Source organism: Castanea sativa, chromosome 3 (genome assembly GCF_040712315.1).
Source record: "Castanea sativa cultivar Marrone di Chiusa Pesio chromosome 3, ASM4071231v1".
In the NCBI taxonomy this organism is placed as follows: domain Eukaryota; kingdom Viridiplantae; phylum Streptophyta; class Magnoliopsida; order Fagales; family Fagaceae; genus Castanea; species Castanea sativa.
Window position 1 is genome coordinate 8,277,519 of NC_134015.1, and position 21,571 is coordinate 8,299,089.

At 34.5% G+C, this 21,571-nt stretch overlaps 1 pseudogene; it reads left to right on the forward strand.

The window, feature by feature from the left end:
• Positions 1-12: 12 nt before the first annotated feature.
• On the forward strand, positions 13-20,086 carry LOC142628449 (putative disease resistance protein At1g50180; annotated as a pseudogene).
• Positions 20,087-21,571: the final 1,485 nt, after the last annotated feature.

Here is a 21,571-nt window from a genome sequence, read left to right on the forward strand (position 1 = left end):
AATAATGAGAAAATGAGGAAGGGACTAGCAACCATTGTTGCTGACACAACATTGGTTCTGGTACCCTGGGCAGTAAATAGAGGGAATCTCGAGTACACCAAAAACCCTAAAAGGGTACTATAAAAGGTAGGGGAGCCAATAGTAAAATGGCATTTAGGAATAGGGAATTAGAGCAAAAAAGATCTTTTAGAAAACATCTTTAGAATTCAAAAAGAGAAAAGAGAGGGAAAACACCGTTCGGGATCTTGCAACAGACACTAGAGAATACACTTGAATTTAAAGAGATTCAAACTTCACAAATCTTAGAAGCCTAAAAGAGCTATTTAAGTCTATGATTTTTGAACCTATTTGAACCTTGTGATATATCCTAGTGCAATAAGAGCATAATGTATTGAAAAAACTTAAGAAAAATAATGAAGCATTTCTTATTATCCTAAGGATCCTAACGTTTTATTTCATTTTCCCTTTACTTATATCATTTCTTTATTGTTCCTCATTACGCAATATATATGTATTTTCCATGTGTTAGTATGTATGTATTGTAGGACCCACGTTTTGCGCATAGCCTAGTTCGAAATCAGCCCAACTTAGCTGTGGTGAACCAAGGCCAGTCCCTTAAACTTAAGCACAAAGGCCCAGGATCCTTGTTTCTATTTGAGCCTGTGTGCTAACAAAAAAAGAACCCACACCGCCCTGACTGACAATTGTGTGTTTTCTTCTTTCTCTTTTTCACATTCCCCTAAACCGCAATGCATAAGACTCATGGGTCATGGAGTCCACATGGACCACATCAACAATGACACATTCTGTACCCACTAGATAAATTAGGAACAAAGACGTACTTGTGTTCAACATTCGAATCAATAAAATAATCTGCAATTAAAAGAGAAATTTGAGTAATTTTGCATTCTAGAATCATTATTCAATTATGCTTCTGCATCATCAATCTTGTTCTCTCTTTGTTCACTAAAGAATCAAATAACTAGCGCTGCTACATGCATATACAACAAATTAGGCAGTGCGCGTGGACTGCCTTGATCCCTTCTGTTATGTTTACTGAAGAATAAATGCTAAGGTTTGTAGTAAGAAAAGATGCTCCAATATGGGTAGTCTGTATTGACCAAAATTTTGAGGCCATGGACTAGTTCAAATTAAAGAAATGAAAAAAAATTTTGAGAGTGGTATCAAATGATAAAGATGAACTGGATGAGTTTGAAAATACACTTGGGTTGTGAAGTAGAAGAATTTCAAGTGTGACAAAAAAATGAGGCCCTTATACTATTGCAATTATTAAGGGTTTTTATTAGCCATTACATTATAAATAACAGATGTACAACATTTATTTTGTGATAATTGTATCAAATGATTGTTTTTATTTTTATTTTTTTGGTCTCAAGTAAGTAATTGTGCATAATTTAAAAACAATGACACTAAAGTAGTGTCGTATTCAGCAATTGATCAAATGCCTAAGACTAAATGATGTTATTACATTATAGAGCCCAGGGAAACGTTGTCATCGTGATCAGGAATAATCATCTTAAGTTAGTCATGTGTTCGTCACATGTTTCAGTTATGAAAGGATTAGTTTGGACAACTTAAATTCTAGTCAAATTTCAAGTAGGCAAAGTGTCAAATTTTAAATCATAAGTAAACAACTTAAATTCGACCAAACCATAGACGCATAAATTGTAATTTGTCTAAAGATCAAAATGGGCAATGGACAGCACTGATGTTCAATGAAACAAATATTTTCTTTCAGTTATTACTTATTACTCTAAAATTCAATTATAAATAATCTCAGCACATTATCTAAAAACGTAAAGTTTTCTAAGCACAAAAAAAAGCCCTAACTCTTCCTGCTACTTTGATTCCAGTGTACAAGGAACAAGTGCTAACAGTTTCCACATAAATGAGCACGATGCCAAAGAATGAGGAAGATATATTCTTAAGCCAATTTAACAATTAACAATAAAAATGAGAAGGAAGAATAATTAATTAATTTTTTTGAATTATATGTTGAAATTGTGAATTTTAATGATAAATAACTCATAAATTAAAACAAAAAATTTGAATGTAAAATACAAAGATTAAAACCACAAATAAAAGTGAAGTTTAAGAAAAATTTAAATTAGTGTGATAAATGTGAAAGATTGCAGAATAGTGTCTGTGTATATATATACACATGAGAGCAGAAAGTATATAAAAATTAGTACCGAGAGAGATTTGCTTTTTGATTTTGATTGGAAAAGAGAGGTATTATAATTTATAAGGGAAATGAAGGGTCAAGGACCGAGAGGTGTTGTTCATGTGGGAAAGGCAGGGCGACTCTGTTTTGTCATTTTTTTAGTTTTGGAAGTGTGGTCCAACCCCCATAGTCCCATCCAATGAAATACAATTCTTGAATTTATTCATCATCCAAGGACATGCAAAAGAAAAAGAGATGCACGAGAATGGAGTGTCCAAGTAAGGTATCACAACCTTTAAACAAACAAGACAAGAAAGTAATTCTTGAATTTATTCAGCGAAATGTTTTGCACACAGAGAGAGAAAGAGATCGCTTGAAGCATAGGGAAATTTCCTTTATTTCATCCGTCCCTGATAGGCCAAAAACGTATTGACCCCTTGTGATAAATTAAGTTGATTAATTAGCCAAGTTTATTAATTAATCAAATTTACATGCAAACGCGTGGTAGCACAAACAAATCATCAATAAACTAAAGCGCAGTGGAAAATAAATGACATGGTGATTTGTTTACGAATGAGGAAAACCTACACGGCAAAAACCCCACGGGGTGATTTTAAGGTCACCACTCCCGAAATTCCACTATTATCACAACAAGTGGTTACAAGTAAAGGAATCCCAAGTACCTTACCAACCTATAGTTGAACCCTTACCCCAATACCCAATTGAACTTATTCTGTAGTGACAATTTCTCCTTTTAATGCATGGCTCCCAGTACGTGACTAACCAATTGCACGGATCCCAGTACGCGACTTACTCCTTTGCACGAATCCTAGTACATGACCAACTCCACACAACCCTTTGATTATTGTAGTTGATTTGTAGCAGCTTCACAAGAAACACTAATAAGATCTTCAATGTTGGTGCAAGAGACTTTGCTTGGTCACAAAACTAAAGGCGTACAAGAAACACAGCAAAAACTCTTTCTTCTGTAGAAGGAGGCTAGGGTTTCAAAAAGAAAACCTTATGAAGCTCTTTAGGGTTAGGTTTTTCTTTTTCCACCTCCTTTAAATAAGAGCTTTAATGGGCTCTCCTATTCCAAATAGATTTACACAAATCTTGGCATTTCCTAGTCCAATAAGAATTATACAAACCCATAAACAAATAACCTTTTAGAGTAAAAACGTTGTTGGCTATAATCTGAAACCCGTAAGCTCGATCGATCGAGACATCTGTCGAGCTTTAATGAATCTCAACAGATCGAGCTTCTGTCGAGGAGGTATTGAGACCTGTAGTTTGCACTTTTCTTGAGCAGTTCTTGAGTAATCTTCATGCCTTCAATTTAACTACTTATAATGATCATCTTAAACCTACTTACATTTACCCAAATACAAGTAAAGTAGGTTTTGTCAAAGGATATGCCAATTACATAAAAATATGTCCCCAACAATCTCCCCCTTTGGCAATCCGTGAGAAAACCACAAGAGTACATTGAATGTCCTAGAATACATTCTACTCAAGATTACAGAATAAATAAGCCTAGTCTAAAGATCTGAACCTTGGAAGTTGCTGCAAGAAGAAGGTTTGGAATCTTGACTTGGCTTTAACTTGTCTTTCCTGAAAGGCACTAAACAAAACACATCAAAGTACCATGTGGAAAACAATGACAAGTTAAATAAATAAGAACCATGTGTATAAAAAGAGAAAAGAAACAACACATGTGAGATAAAGAGTGAAACACATACATCATCACATATACCACTTGATAAGTATCATGTATGTAAAAATGGTTACAAAACCAAAAGATACACAACACAAAAATATATCAATATCAATATGTATCAAACTAACTCTCCCTTTAACATGAAGTTCTCCCCCTAAGTCTATTACTCCCCCTGAGGAATGACATTCAATTTTTAAATTTCTCACCCCTTTTGACGCGATTGTTAAAGGGCATAAAAAGCCAAAAAACTTGACCAAAGATAGACAGAAAACAGATATAAAGGGAACAGGAGAACAAGGAACCATAGACCTGCAAGAAAAAGAAAAACAAGATGCTATGGACAAAAAAAATGCAAAACAAAGAAAAATGAAATGCATGCAAGGGTATCTCGATCGATCGAGAGGTGTCGAGAAGCTATCAAGCATACCTCGATGGATCGAACAGCTATCGAAAAGCTATCGAGGAGACATGAGATATCTCGATCGATCCACCTAGCTATCGAGAGGTGTCGAGATTGCGATAAGATGCAATTGAAGAGCTCGACAGATAAGTCAGGTATTGAGAGGTGTCAAGAAGGTATCGAGAAGGCTTAAAAACATTTTTTTTCAAAGAGGAGAAAAACACAGATATGAATGCAATCAAGTATAGAACTCAGTCAATGACCCAACCAACATTTTAACCTTTCAAAACATCTCTCAATCAACAAAGAGTTAAGCATTTAGCTCCCAAAAACACACGCACACACACTAAACAAGTCTAACCGATTTTATATTTCAAAAACAAGTCAAGACAATTTAGTAAGTATACATCAACACATGTAAACCTTGTGATGGCCAAATCACATTGTACCTGCACATGTATCAAAAGTAGCAAAAAATATTGCACGTTGTGTGTGAAAAACATCGCAAGATTGCATCAGTGTCTCAAGGTTATGATGATTTGAGATATGAGAAAATCACTTTAACTCGCACACAATCATAACTGTTTGATGGAGACTATCACCTTTAAGGTACATTCTATAACTCCCACATCTCCTAGAAAACACGCTTGCAATCATATTTAAAGCACTTTTTTCCTTTTTGCTTTTATTTTCTTTGCATATTTTCTTTTTATTAAGCAAACCATGTATGGGTATACAAAGGAGAGAGAATAAATACCCAATTATGTTAAACTTTTGACATTGCACTTTTGCTATGCCAAAACATACAGATGTCATTGACATTGCACTTTTGCTATGCTGAAATATACAGATGTCATATCATGATTGACGGGTAATAGTGGTGAGATGGTTATTTATGCCTTTTTCTTAGGATTTTCTAATCTTACCCGTCAAAAAGAGTGATACGAGTGTTAAGTACAAGATATCACTTAACCTTACTCATCACAAACAAAGAGCCACGAAACTCACTTGCTTAGTTGTGCATAGAGATGCTCATCTAAGCTACAAGAGATACAAAGTTTAGAAAACTCTGTTTCAATGGCCATTTTAAGGTTGACAAGAACCGATGTACACATACACACACTGTTTTTGTAATTTTTTGATTTTTCAATTTTTTTTGATTTGGAAAATAAAACAAAAATAAAAACTAAACAACCAAACAAAAACAGACAAAAAAAAAATGAAAGCATGAAAGAAAGATGCATGTGCATAAAGGCATGAAAGAAAGATGCATGTGCATGAAGACATGATAGAAAGATGTAGAGCATGATTCCAAAAGCATATAAGAAATCAAGCAAAGAGAGACCTACTTTAGATAGAAAGAATTAAAGCAAAGGACAAACAAAAAGACAATTAAGTCTTAGGATCCTTTATCACCCACACAGCTCGAGTCTTTAGCCGTGAAGATGAAAATGCACGTGTCCTAATATGACTACTAAAAGACATAGAGGAATTAGAATTCCCCTTAAATTGAGTCAAAAAACTCAAAATTTTTAATAACTCACCAAGAATAGGTACAGGGCCTTTAGACAAAGGATGGGACCTATTGGACACTCGCTTATGAGGAAACAACTTGAAACAATTAGGACGAGTGTGACCAGAAGCACTACAATGGTGACAAACATGAGTAGTTTTTGAACTACTATGCTTCCTAGAAGGAGGTCTAACCATAGAGGTTGACAGAGGCCTCAATTTAGGACAATTTGGCCTAATATGACCAACAATGTGACAATGATGACAAGTGGGGACAAATTCAGAATTTTTATTCAGCCTAGGAGGAGTTTTAGACATAGGTTTAGAAACTTCAGCGTTAACATCAGATTGTTTACCTTTGTCTATCCTAGCAATATTAGCCTTCAAATCTTCATTATTCCTTTTAAATGGGGGAATATAAAAATCTTTTTTTTTTTTTGAGTTAGGCTCAACAACAAATTTGGCACTAGTTAATTTTTCAACTTCAGTTTTAAATTCAACTAGTTGCTCTTCCAAACTCTTAATTTTTCCACCTGAGATGAAATTTGATTTTTAAAATTCTTATTCAAATTATTGTCTTCATCCAATTTTGCAATCAAATCATCTTTTTCAAGCTTGACCTTTTTAAATTTAGCTTTTAATTTTGTAGAACATTCAAGAGATTTCATACAAAAATTATAAAGCTTGCAATAGGCATCTTGACTACCATCATCATCATTCAACACAAGATCATGCAAATCAAAACAATCAAGAGTTTCCATGACAACAGGAGTCAATGGATCACACAGCAAAGATTAAAACCTAATGAGAGTGTGCCTGCTCTGATACCACTTGATAGGCCAAAAACGTATTGACCCCTTGTGATGAATTAAGTTGATTAATTAGCCAAGTTTATTAATTAATCAAATTTACATGCAAACGCGTGATAGCACAAACAAATCACCAATAAACTAAAGTACAGCGAAAAATAAATGACATGGTGATTTATTTACGAATGGAGAAAACCTACACGGCAAAAATTCCACCGGATGATTTTAAGGTCACCACTCCCGAAATTCCCCTATTATCACAACAAGCGGTTACAAGTAAAGGAATCCTAAGTACCTTACCAACCTATAATTGAACCCTTACCCCAATATCCAATTGGACTTGTTCCAGTAGTGACAATTTCTCCTTTCAATGCACGGCTCCCAGTACATGACTAACCAATTGCGCGAATCCCAGTACGCGACTTACTCCTTTGCACGAATCCTAGTACGTGACTAACTCCACAGCAACCCTTTCATTGTTGTAGTTGATTTGCAGCAGTTTCACAAAAAACACCAATAAGATCTTCAATATTGGTGCAAGAGACTTTGCTTGGTCACAAAACCAAAGGCCTACAAGAAACGCAGCAAGAATTCTTTCTTTTGTAGAAGGAGGCTAGGGTTTCAAAAAGAAAACCTTATGAAACTCTCTAGGGTTAGGTTTTTCTTTTTCCACCTCCTTCAAATAGGAGCTTCAATGGGCTTTCCTATTCTAAGTAGATTTACACAAACCTTAGGCTTTCCTAGTCTAATAAGAATTATACAAACCCATAAATAAATAGCCTTTTAGAGTAAAAACGTTGCTGGCTATAATCTGAAACCTGTAAGCTCGATCGATCGAGACATATGTCGAGCTTTAATGAATCTCGACAGATCGAGCTTCTGTCGAGGAGGTATTGAGACCTGCAGTTTGCACTTTTCTTGAGCAGTTCTTAAGTAATCTTCATGTCTTCAATTTAACCACTTATAATGATCATCTTGAACCTACTTAAATTTACCCAAATACAAGTAAATTGCGTTTTGTCAAAGGATATGCCAATTACATAAAAATATGTCCCCAACAGTCCCCATCACAACCATCTGTTTCTTTTCAACTTGCTCATGCAAGAATCAAACTTGTTGTCCGAGGTGAGTGACTAAATTGAGTTGCTACAAACTTAGCTCAAACTGATGCAAAGCTTGCTAAAGGATGCAGATACGGGTAGGATGAATCAAAGCTTTTAAGGCTGTGGGTTGCTGAAGTAAGAGATCTTGCTTATGATGCTGAAGATATCATCGCAACATATGCCCTTAAAGTTGCATATAGAAAGGGGTGCACTTGCATCTTGTATGAAGGAAATACAGTGCACAAGGTTGGGTCACATATTGTAGATATCAAGGAGAAGATTTATGTTTTAATAACGAGTTTTCGAGACTATGGCATAAGAGAATCTATAATACAAGGAGGCGGGTCATCCAGTTCCTGGAATGAGAGGGAACGAGAGCAAACGCAAACATTTTCTCATCTTGAATGTCATAGCATTGTTGGGTTTGATGATGATGTGAATGAATTGGTAGAGTTTTTGCTGAAAGAAGGAGAAGGCAATACTAGGGTTGCTTCCATATGTGGTATGGGTGGTCTGGGAAAGACCACTCTTGCCAAGATGGTTTATAATCACCACGAAGTCAAGCAACACTATGACTGCTTCGCTTGGGTATATATCTCACAGCAATGTCAAAGAAGACTTGTTTGGGAAGGAATTCTATTTAGCCTTTAGTCTCTATCGAAAGAGCAAAGGGATGGAATTCGACAATTGACAGATGCAGAGCTCGCTGATTATAAACTTGTTCAAGCTCAGAAAGAGCTAAAGTGTTTGGTGGTTTTAGATGATATTTGGAATGTTGAGGATTGGAACAATTTACATGGAGGCTTTCCCATGAATGATAGTAACAGTAAAATACTGCTTACCTCTTGCAATAAACAAGTGGCTCTGCATATAGATCCCGGAAGTTTACTTTATGAACTACGTTGTCTAAATGATGAAAAGAGTTGGGAATTGTTTGAGAAGATAGCTTGGAGAGAAGGAACAAATACTATCAAATCCTAATTTTTTTTTCTATTAATTTGTCTTTATTGGTAATTATTTTGAATGATTTTTTATTTTCTCTTTTGAAATTAATTTGAAGAAGTGAAAGAGTAAAGAAAGGTCTTACAGCTGTAAAACATACTCAGTGCGAATGACTTCTATTACCCATATGAAACACAATTTTTTTCCTCAAAAAAAAAAAAAAATATAAATCTATATATATATATATATGAAACACAATTAAAAATAGAACAATTTAGAAGACAAAATAAGTAATCAGTTTTAAATAATAGATTTATCTAGATGTAAATTTAAATTTGTCAGATATTACAAGAAAAGATATAAGTTCCAATAGAATTAATTTTTGACCAAGTGTACATAAATGCTGGTTAAATAATTTTATCTTATTTAAAATCATTTTAGTCCAAAAACTATTTTTAACAAGGGCATATTCTATTACATATTGTCCTATTACACACAAAGTACATGCATTTCAGTTTTTTAATTGAAATTGTGGCTTCAAGACATGATTTCTGTTCAAAAAAATAATATTGTCTATACTGTGTGTGCAACAATATTTGTACACTAACAATTATTCTTTTAAGAAATATATCCATGGTTGAAATGGTTTGGTTCGTCTAATTTTATATGGCATGGTAATATTAGATTTTTCGAATCTTAGATTCACAAAATCTAATTATAGCAATATAAACATTAGAGTATTTGGTTTATTAGTTACATTTCCATCACATATCAATAGTGTAACATTATTTTGTTTGGTTGGTTCCTAATCTTCCTTACAATCATTACAATTTTCACAATAAATTTGTAATCCATTTGAAATAATTGAACATAATTATCTTTTTTCATAAAAAAATCACAAAGTAACTAAACAAAATTTTATTTTACTCTCCTCCACTTTCTCACAAACTAAACTACTTAAATCCACCAAAAACAAAACAATTTCATTTCACTTTCCAACACTTTCTCACCAGCTAAACAATTACACTCCACTGTATTTACGATCAAATAACAACAAAATAATTGAACAAAATTCTATTTCACCTTTTCACACTTACCAACCAAATAGCTTATTCCCATTTTTCTCTTTAATTTGTGACTCTTTCTCTCTCCTTTCTCTTTCTCTCTAAACACTAGTTAGCCTTACTCATGCTTTGAACCTCCATAGCTAAATCTCTTGAGTTCACAACGAAAAAACCACACCTGCCTCAGCATAAAATTGTTAATGCCAAAGGCCAAGTCATCAATAGATCACTTGCCTAAAGTCTCCGAGTACGTGAATCAAGAGCGTATTTGATAGTATTGTGATTGACTCAAAGTGCTTTGTTAGAGCCTGTGCTAGCCTTTGTGCGCCAACCTGAGACTCTCGGTTTTGCCACATTTAAAACCAATAATGACCGATACACCAACAAAACCACACCAAGCCGACCATGAGCCATGGGTCAGTGCGGTCAAAATAGAGAACAAACATGAACTATATAAGTTTTGAAATATCAAAATAAACCCAAGCAAAAAAGAGTAGGTTGCACTGGTGAGTCTTTGCATGTTAACCACTGAGCTACTACACACTTAAATAATACTTTACCTATATATATATATATATATATCTTGGTCGGTTTTGATTTGGGTCAAAATAAATTTCACTAAAATTGAGATTGAACCGACAAATTTGATTTTTTCATTTCCAAACCAAACTTGACCGAATTAGGGAAAAAAAACCAAATAAAAGAGTTCGGTTTATCAGTTTTGGTTGGTCCATTCTGGTTTTTCTTTTTCAACCCTACACAAGTGTTCCAAGCTCATTGTTAAACTTTAAATGGAACCAAATTGACGTGGAATGATTCCTTTCAGCCCTTCAATCCACTATTCCTTAATTTCCCCTTTGCCCCTTTAGTGAGCTTGATTCACACTTGAATCTGAACTTCCTGGATTTTAGTTGGTTGTTGTCGATTTTTGTGGGCTTGGCAACGCTGATTCAATCAAATAACCTGGTCACCTCGCTGCTCATGCTAATGGGCTTTGGAGTTGATATTTTAGACTTTATTTAGGCAAAAATGGCCTAATTCCACGATTTTTCAAAATTTTTAGTCAAAAAACACTGTTTCGGAAATAAATGGCAATCTACCACTTTTTCTAGTACTCGAGCTCACCAAACTCGAGTACCAAATTTTCTAATTCTGCCGTGGCATGCCAGCATAGCATTTCGGATTTTAAAAATCCCACTTGGTACTCGAGTTTACTGGGCTTGAGTACTGTGTACTATGGTACCCGAGTCCAGTAAACTCGAGTATCAATCTGTGAATTTAAAAATTCCACTTGGTACTCGAGTTTACTGGGCTCAAGTACTGTATACTGTGGTACCCGAGTCCAGTAAACTCGGGTATCAATCTGTGAATTTAAAAATTCCACTTGCTACTCGAGTTTCTTGGACTCGAGTACCATTTCCATCAAACCCCACGCTGTTGCCCACACTTAAACTCTCTGAACACCCACCCACACTTAAGCTTACTCCCTTTCTCAGTCTCCTTCTCACTCTCTCATCACTCCCTTTCTCAGTCTCCCTCTCACTCTAACTCTCCTACACGCTCTCAATCTCATTCTCAGTCTCCCTCTCACTCTCATTCTCAGTCTCCCTCTTAGTCCTGGGCTCGCTCTGTACTATTCCTCTTGCTCACGGTCTCTACTCTCACTCTCGATCTGCATCTTCACAAGGTATGTCTCCTTATCTTAATATTTGTTTGAGCATTGGGCATTTGTGGGTATATGTGGGTATATGTGGGTATTTGTGGTGTAATTTTTGAATTTTTTTTTTTTTAATGAACATTTTCATGTGTTATTAGAGCAATAAGTCATTGTAGGACACAGAAGGACACAGACACAGCCACCAAATAGAAACAATTTATAAAAGAGTGTTTGGATTATAAGGAAATTTCTAGTAGCACTGCATTTTATTCTGACCACTTAGTGAAAGTTGTTTTAGTTTGGTATATGGCTGACTTTGTTGCTTGGAAATGCCTTTACATAATGAAATTATATTATTTTGGTTGGATTATTACATTTGGGTTTTAGATTTTTTGGAAATTTTTGTTGTTGCTTGGATCATCAAACATCCATGATTCATTGGACTGTAATACAAACTAGAAAGACCAAGCTATTTCATTAGGAAACATATGGTCGTGACTTTTGTGTGATAACAGTTCACAAAGCACATGCTCTATGAAATTTGTTGCCCCGAACACTTTTACTGAGCAAATGCATGCATTTTTACCCAAAAACAATGTTTGTTCCCTGAAATTTGTCGATGTGGGAATGATGCATTGTTTTTCTTTTTTGAGACAAGTTTACATTGTCAAATCTATCATTGCAGTTGGTATTGGACAATTTGAAGACCTTGAATGCGAGTAATTTCTGCTAGAAGAATCTTCATATAGTTCACATAATAAGCTATTAATAATTCTACTAATGCTCTCTTGAGGTTTAATTGTAAATATTACAACTTTTTTTAATAAAAATATATATAATTCCAGATCATGCTGTGCCATGTCAAGTCCCTAACTGAAGTTAAGGCATTTGCACTCAGAGCTGAAGACCTCAAGACCTCAAGTTTGTTGCCAGTCAATTTAAGCACCTTCACAGCAAGAAACTCCAGCATGCTTTCAGGTACTACTCCCACCAGTGGAGAACTTAGGGAGCTTGCTTTCTACAAGTTGCATGGAGATGGTACATGAGAAGAAAGAAGGAAATGGAGTTGGCTAGACAAGAGGACAACTACTATGGACACGTTTGGGGCCAAGAATTCAGCTATTGGGATGGATCAAACGTTGATTATAAGGATGATGGTGCTGGCAGATCATTAGTGGACAAAGCACAGCAATTGAGAGCTACAATATTGGCCTCAAAGTTTGCAGCAAACACTAGGAAAGGGATTCAACAAAAAGCTGATGCCACCACCTTGCAAATGCCCAAGTTGTTTAAGCTAGAAGAGCCTGACTTCTCTACAGACCAAGAAGATAGTTGACTTGTATAAGAACCATATTATTATCACAAAATAGAGTATCCAAAAGGTATGCTAGTAATATTTATATAATCTTCTGTTCTGCATACCAAGAAGATAGTTGACTTGTACAAGAACCAATTTTTATTCATTCTCCTTGTTTTGGTCATTTAAAAACAACAGAATCCTTTCACTTCTTACTTCTATCTTCCATGACAGGTGATTTTTCTTACATGGATTTTTATATTCACATCATTTTAGGCAAAAGGAATTGTGTGGCAAAGAAGATTGCAAGATATGCGATAATCTTGATGTGGATCAGCCATGCATATGTTAGTTTTATCTTTGAAATCGCTTTTTGCATTCTAGATATTCCTTTCAATGCTTTTTTTTAAAGATGAATGAGAAATATTTTTATAAACTACTAAAAACTAAAAAGCAATGTACAGTTACTATCTCAACTCATAGACCAAAAGAACTCCTAGTCCTAGTAAAGAGCAGCTATACAATTGCATGTTACAGTAAAGGACAAAAAACACACATAAGGAAGAGGTAGCCTTTGTAAAACTACCCTACCAACAACCAAAATCTAAACAAACCCCATTTAAGAAATGCACTGCAAAATCTTGAAGTTGAAACTCCAAGTATTGCAATGACTCTGTTTGAGAGAGAGCCTTCATATTTCAAAATGCCATTTCCAAGGATAATTGCATTTCTCCGATGCCAAATATCGTAGATTGTTCCTAAAGCTAGCTTACACACCACAGCTTGGAGAGATTTTCCCCTACACTTCTCCACTCTCCATTATGTGATGTCTTCCCATACAAACTTGGGAGCCTGGAGATGGCAGCACCTCATTAACTCTTTCCTAAATAAAGAGCACTAAAAAATGTTCACTAAAAATCAAATGGATTTTAAGAGTGTGTAATAAGCGAGAACTTCGTGCAAATGGATGTTAAAATTTTTATATGCATGATTAAAACACTCCAGAAATTAGGGCCAACACAGATTGATACTCGAGAGTCCATGAAACTCGAGTATTAATTGCATGATGACTCAACTAATTCGGGCCAACATAGATTAATACTCGAGTTTCATGGACTCGGGTACTGTTAACACAGTACCCGAGTCCATGAAACTCGAGTATCAACTGGCATTACACAATTGTTACCTGAGTTTAGTGGACTCGGGTTAACAGTACCCGAGTCCATGAAACTCGAGTATCAACTGGTATGACACTCAACAGATCGCAGTCAACCCAGATTGGTACCCGAGTTTAGTAGACTCGGGTACCACAGTATACAGTACTCGAGCCCAAAAAACTCGAGTACCAAGTGGGATTTTTTAAATCCAAAATGCCATGCTGGCATGTCACGGTGGAACTAGAAAATCTAATACTCGAGTTTGATGAGTTCGAGTATTGGAAAAAGTGGTAGATCGCCATTTATTTCCGAAACAGTGTTTTTTGGCTAAAATTTTTGAAGAATCGTGGTATTGGGCCATTTTCGCCCTTTATTTAGGCTTTGTTGATTCAGCCCAAACACGTGGACCATGGTTTATGATTTTGTGGGTCTTGACTTCAGCTACTCCTTGTTTTACTAGCAAGTGTTGTTATCATAGTGAGGCCAAGCCTAATTAATTTTAGGTGCCCAAACATTTCGGCCACATAGGCTGTGGCAATTCTTGGGTTCTTGTGGGCCCAACTCAGGCCAATTTTATGCCTTTATTAACATGGGTGATGGACCAATTTGAGTGGGTCATGGGCTGGAAACTTGGTCCTTTTAATTACCACCCTTGGGAGTTTACATAGCGGGCTGCTAGCTTGGGCAATTGTAGGCTCTGTTCCAAGGTTCATAGATTCTTTCAAATGTTCATTCTCATGGCTCATGGGCTGTATTTTCCATGATTCCATCAATTATTTGTAGGCGTTCAAGTCGTAAAATATAAGGCCCTGTTTGGTATTAAATAACGTATTTTGAGTTTTTAAATAACATTACATGCAGTTCTACACACTTTTTTACTTATATGTATTTCCAAAAAATATAAACAACATTACTAGTTACCAAACGGCTCCTAAGTTTTTCAAAAAGAAAAAAAAAATTGTAAAATATAATTGTTTGATGTTATTGTTGTGGTTGTCGATCAAGAATAAATAATATTATTTTGTTTTTGTTTTTTTGTTTTAACTTTGTAGACTCTAAAGCCAAAATTGGGATGAAAGATTTAGGGAAGCAAATGATTGGATATTGTGGAGGTTTACCATTACTATTCATCGTACTTGGAGGCCTTTTAGCAACAAAGCAGACGCAAAAAGAGTGGGAGGAAGTGCTTAGACATGTCAAATCATACTTTTATGTAGAACAAGACTTACAGATCAACATGATTTTAGCTTTAAGTTATAATGATTTATCTTGCCACTTGAAACCATGTCTTCTAAATTTAGCTCATTTCCCAGAGGATTTTGAGATACCAACAAAAGAATTGATTCGAATGTGGATGGGAGAAGGTTTTCTATCACAAATTCAACACGGAGGAGGAAGAGAGGATTCAATGGAAGATGTGGGAGAACGATATTTAAGGGAGCTAGTGCAGAGGTCCATGGTTCAAGTGGAGAAGGGGCTTCCTTGGAATGATCAAAACTTTTTGAATCTATTATATTATGCTAGACTTTTGCGTATCAAAAGCTAAAAAGGAAAATTTTATCCATATCACCAATATTCTTTCCATGAAACAGTGTGAAGTGCAAATTGGTAAAGTTTGAAGACTTGCTATCATTCTAGAATCAGGTGATAATTCCATCAAGGGAATTAAATTCAATGAATATCCTTACCTCAGGTCTCTTCTCCACCTTCTTCATTGGCATGATGAACCTTATTTTAAGGAGTTTTGTTTCAAAAAATTCAAGTTGGTTAGAGTAATACATCTGGAAAATTTTGAAAAGCATGGCAGAAAATTAATCAAAAACATTGGATGTCTCATCCACTTAAGATATTTATCTCTCAAAGATAGCAACATAAATAAGGTGCCATCATCTATTGGCAATTTGAGGTGCTTGGAGACACTAGATTTGCAGATATTAGACCATTCAAGAGTGCCAAATGTGTTTAAGTATATGAAACAGTTGAAGCATCTCTATTTACCCTACGATTATAATGTACATGGTAAGTTGGAATTGGGTAATCTTTGTTTTTTGCAGACATTGGTGAATGTTCAACCCAATACCATCCAAATTCCCACATCATTCCAACTCAACCATCTTTGGGTTCTTAAGGTGAGGACTAATACACGGGCCCAAGATACAATACAAATACTAATAAGTCTAATATCAAGGTGTCCACATGTAGAAAAGCTAAATATATTGAACTCCATAAAAAAAGAAGCTTCTAGAAGCTCACCAGTTCTCTCAAAAACTTGCCAAGTTGACCTTATTCAAGACTAGGCTTGAGGAAGACCAAATGGCAACGTTAGAGAAGTTGCCCAACTTAAAAATTCTCAGCCTTTTTTTTTTTTGAAGCTTTTGAAGGGAAGAATATGGTTTGTTCCGAAAGAGGATTTCCTTTGCTTCAATCTCTTTTCCTTTCTGAATTGTTTCAACTAGAGGAGTGGAGGGTGGAGGAAGGAGCCATGCCCAATCTCTGTCATTTGGAAATTGTCTGTTGCCCTAGATTGAAGATGATTCCTGATGGATTGAGGTTCGTCACAACCCTCCAGAAATTGAAGATCAAAAGCATGAAAAAGTCATTCAGAGATAAGCTTGACAAAGGAGGACCGGATTTTGACAAAGTCAAACATGTGTCTTCCCTTGCATTTCAAAACTATGGCAGAGGATGATAATCTTTAGCTAAACAAGGTACATCAATGAATTCTTGCACTTGCATTTTTGATAAATCTTATGGTACTTCTTTTCTTTTAAATCTCTCTCTCCAATTAATTCAAAATTTCCCTGATAATATTGAGCAAATATTTCCCTAATGTAATGGTTATTTCATCCTTAAATTCACTTTAAACAAAAGATACTTATCAAGTTCTTCTCATTGCCAAGCGAAATTGTCCAACAATTTTATCTTCCCAGGCATATTCAAGCTTAGTAATTGATCCATATGCTAAACAAAGATAACTATACTTATACATGTCAAAACCAGTAAAATAGTCTTAAGAAACATAAGGAACATAGAGAATAAAGAGTTCCAATAAAAATAATTAGTCCAAGAAGGTTGATTTAAATTTGTTGCTTAATAGTACATAAATAGTTATAAGTATATCAAGAATCCAATTCAAGACTCACCCTCATTTCTCAAACAATTGATATGCCTGCCTTAAACTTCTAATAAGAATAGCACTCATATTCCCCCCCCCCCCCTCTCTCTCTCTCTCCCTCTATCTCTCTCAAGGTTGAATATAATTCAAAGAATCACACGATAGAATCAAAATCAACACAACATTAAATGATTAAATAGTTGGAATTTTCTTTTATCAAAAAAAGAAAAAAAAAAAAGGCAAGAGTTCTATTAATTGGGGTTCCAATCAGAGAGCAAGCGGTTCTTGCTATTCATATAGGAGTTGGTGTCAACCTCCGCAAGCCCATAATGCATAACCTGCAGAGAGGCCTAGCTGTTCTTTGCATCACAAAGTTAACAATAGCCAAGAGGTCTGAGCGTTAAAATAAAAATGGCACATGGCCATTGAACTAGTAATTTTTCTGGCTTATAATTAGATGCTGAAAATTATAAGAACTAACTCCTTAAAACATATTTAACAAAAATGCTCTTCATATCTTAATGGTTCGTTTAGATTGATGAAAAGTAGAGTAAAGTTGGCATAATATTTTTTTTTTTTAGAGTGGTTGGCATATGCATGAACGCATAATCCATCATGTTCATGTCCTAATTAAGCTTTCCTTTTCATTGATTAACTTGTTTCATATCTTAATCCAGCATAGTTTGCAAAATAATTTTTTTGCTGAACATATATAGTTTACAAAATAATTAAAAGCTGGAAAATTGTTTGGTAATAAAAAAAAAATCTTTCTTAATTCACAACTGACAAAATTAAAACTTTTTGTCTTTTATTATCATTCAAACCTGGTAGGCATTTTGCACCTACGTACGTTGCCATGACATGATCATTGATGTCCCAAGAAATTTTATTGCTATGGAATGTTCTCTAAATCGCAGAGTGACTCAGCAACAGCTAGGATATGCGCACTCTAGCATACTTGTTTATGAGAATCAACAAACATTCAAGGATCCATTGCATGTTCTAGTTGAGCCTATTACAAGAGCAAGATCTAAGAAGATTAAAGAAGTACTTAATGGGTTGATTCAAGAAATTTGGGTTGATTCTAACGCAGGACATTCCAAGCTTGGCCCAAAGGAAGATGAAGGTGTAATAAATTTAATTCAAGCTATTGAGGGCTGATCTAGCTTAATTGAGAGTGATTTATGACGTTGATTAATGGCTGATTGACTTTCCAGCTTTATATCAGTTAATAGAGATTTTCCCTATTCTGGAGCTGCTATTTCAGACCAAATCTACCTGCATTTAGGGTTTTTATTATTTAGAACGTTTTTTTAGCTTTTTAGTCCTTGTTTTTAGATGCATTTAATGCTTTTAGATCAAATTTGATTCTTGATATGGTAAGGTATCAATTAGGAGTTATTTTAAAATATATTTTCTTGTCTGTCAAGTTTTATGGAGCCCTTAAATAGGCCCTTAAGTCTGTAAACGTTTTTCATATATTATTGAATAAAAATCAGAAAAGTGAGGTTTTGTTCTTCTTTTGGTTCTTAAAGAACTGTGAACTTATCAGGGATTCTTCTTTGTGGCGTTCAAACTTTATACTTTCGGTTCGTGATTCTTTATAATCATTGGGTCAAGGTGGTGTTACTTATACCTTTGGTTCGCGTTTCGATTATAAAAGTTGGGTCAGGATTTCTATAAAAAATCTGAATTTTAGCTTTCTTGGGCAAGTATTCCAATATTTTTGTTGGGTCTCAAAGCGTGTCGATTGAGGCTCGTATCATTTGATATCAGATATTTTTGTGTCGATTGAAGGTTTTTTAGCTCTGATACCAAATAATACGAACCTCAATCGACACGCTTTGAGACCCAACAAAAATATTAGAATATTTACCTAGGAAAGCTAAAATTCAGATTTATGATAGAAACCCTGACCCAACGTTTATAATCGAAACGCGAACCAAATGTATAAGTTGACGTTGACCCAATGATTATAAAGAATCACGAACAGAAGGTATAAAGTTTGAATGCCACAAGGAAGAATCCCTGATAAGTTCACAGTTCTTGAAGAACCAAAAGAAGAGTAAAGCCTTACTCACCTTTTCTGATTTTATTCAATAATCTATAAAAAAAAAAAAAAAAACGTTTACAGACTTAAGGGCCTATTTAAGGGTTCCATAAAACTTGACAGACAAGAAAATATATTCTAAAATAATTCCTAATTGATACCTTACTATATCGGGAATCAAATTTGACTTAAAAAGCATTAAATGCACCTAAAAACAAGGAAAAAAGCTAAAAAACGTTCTAAATAATAAAAGCCCTAAATTCAGGTAGATTTGGTCTGAAATAGCAGCTCTAGAATAGGAAAAATCTCTATTAACTGATATAGAGCTGGAAAGTCAATCAGTCATTAATCCACGCTATAAATCACTCCCAATTAAGCCAGATCATCCCTCAATAGCTTGAATTAAATTTATTACGTCTTTATCTTCCTTTGGGCTAAGCTTGGAATGTCTTGCGTTAGAATCGGCCCATTAAGTGCTTCTTTGATCTTCTTGGATCTTGCTCTTGTAATAGGCCCAACTGGAACAGGCAATGGATCCTTGAATGCTTGTTGATTCTCATCACTTGTTGTTGAAGATTAGTAATAATATACCAGTATCTGGTGATACAAACCTTATTTTACTTCTATTATTCACATTGTTGCCTTTACATTGTTTGCCTTCAGTACTTTTACACTTAAATTAAAACATGATTCTAACTTTATTTAATTATTAAATAATATGTATTTTTTTCTTACATAAGACAATTTCATAAAGTCGGTTTTATATAATTTGAGGCAAATATTTTCTTTCTTTCTCATGTGTAACTATCCTTTAAAATATTTTTATAAAATTTTAAATAACTAAAGGTGTTTTTTATTAAATAAATTAAAGATTACAATAAATATTATTTTTATATGCTTTAATTTTACAATGTAAGATAAATATGAAAAAAAAAAAAAAACAGATGGAAGGCATGTTTAAATATATAGTCAAGTAGAGTATGTTTTGATATAAACTCAAACTTTGATTTTCCCTGGGTTTCCAGGTGGGAGTGTGGAACATGGTGATCTTGGTTGATGGATGAAGAAAAGGGTCTTCAAGTTTTTTTATTTTTAATATTTTGGTTGTAAAGGTAAAGATACCAATAACTACCAAGCACAAACAAAGTGAAGCAATATTAGGTCTGCGGACAGAGCTGGAGCTCCGGTGGAGCAATGGTGGATATCTTGCACCAGATTTTGAGGATAGAAAAGAAAGGAGAAAAATCTTGTTTTACCATGGTTAATATCACTAAACTATGGTTGTGTTTAGTAAAAAAGAATACCTATAGAATTTAAGTCACTTAATTTGGGACTTTTCTTCTTGTTTTGGACGTAAACTAACTGAGTTTATATATCTAATATAAAATATATATACTAACATTGTCTTTAAAAAGTAAGAAATAGACTATATATGCACGCAATACACATTGACTGACCTAAAGTATTGTTTCTTTTAATTATTTAGCAGATTGTCCCAAATCTAATGGATGTTGCAAAATAAAATCAAGGAGTGAAGCTAATTTAGACATGTCGTCTTACTAGTTTGGAGGGAAAAAAAAAATTAACAATCAAAAATAAATTTTTTTTAATTTTATATGAAATAATTATGCTTTTTACAAATCAAGGTGGTTCGGTGAGTGTGACAACTTTGGACTCAATGTGGAGCTGCAAATGGGTGAAGAGCATATTAAAGTTTAAACCTTAACCTCTCTTCTATTTGTATAGCAATAGCATCTCAACAACTGTGGCTATTATGCGTGTAAGTGATGTAAATTGTTTGATTTGGCCTACATTTGGTATGGATCAATGTTTTGTTGATGAAACAAATCCCAAATTCAATTTTTCTGAATTTAAGTAGCTGAAATCTCATAAGGTTTGGAGTCCATGCGGGCACTACAAAAAACAGGGTCTATAGCCACGTTTCAAAAACGCGGCTATAGACCCCGAAAACGTGGCTATAGACCTAAAGCCGCGTTTTCTATGGCCGCGTTTACAACCCCGGCCTAAGCGGCGCAGCAACAGACCCTACGGGTCTGTAGCCGCATTTTTAAAAACGCGGCTATAGGTTTTTTTTTTTTAAAAAAAAAAAATTCTGGGTGTTGCTGCGCCCCAAGAAATTCAAAATTCAAAAAAAAAAATTCAAAATTAGACGTAAACCCAGAAAATTCAAAATCAAATACAATCCCAAAAATTTCAAAATCAAACACAACATACTCACAATACAAACACACCCAAAAAATTCAAAATCAAACACAACATACTAACAATACAACCACAACTTGCTCCAAAATATAAGAACACAAACCCATAAATTTCCTCTCCTTCAACAAAGCCAACCCAAATCTAACACTAAATTCATTCAAGGAACACAAGTACAAGCTCAGAAACACAAAAGAACAAACTCAGAACACAAACCCATTTAAACAGAAGCACAATATTAGGAACACAATAGCACAAATTTAAAATTTTCAGCATTTTCTCCATTTTCTTACTAACTAAACATAAAATTAAAAAATTAAAAAAAAACTAGATCTATAAA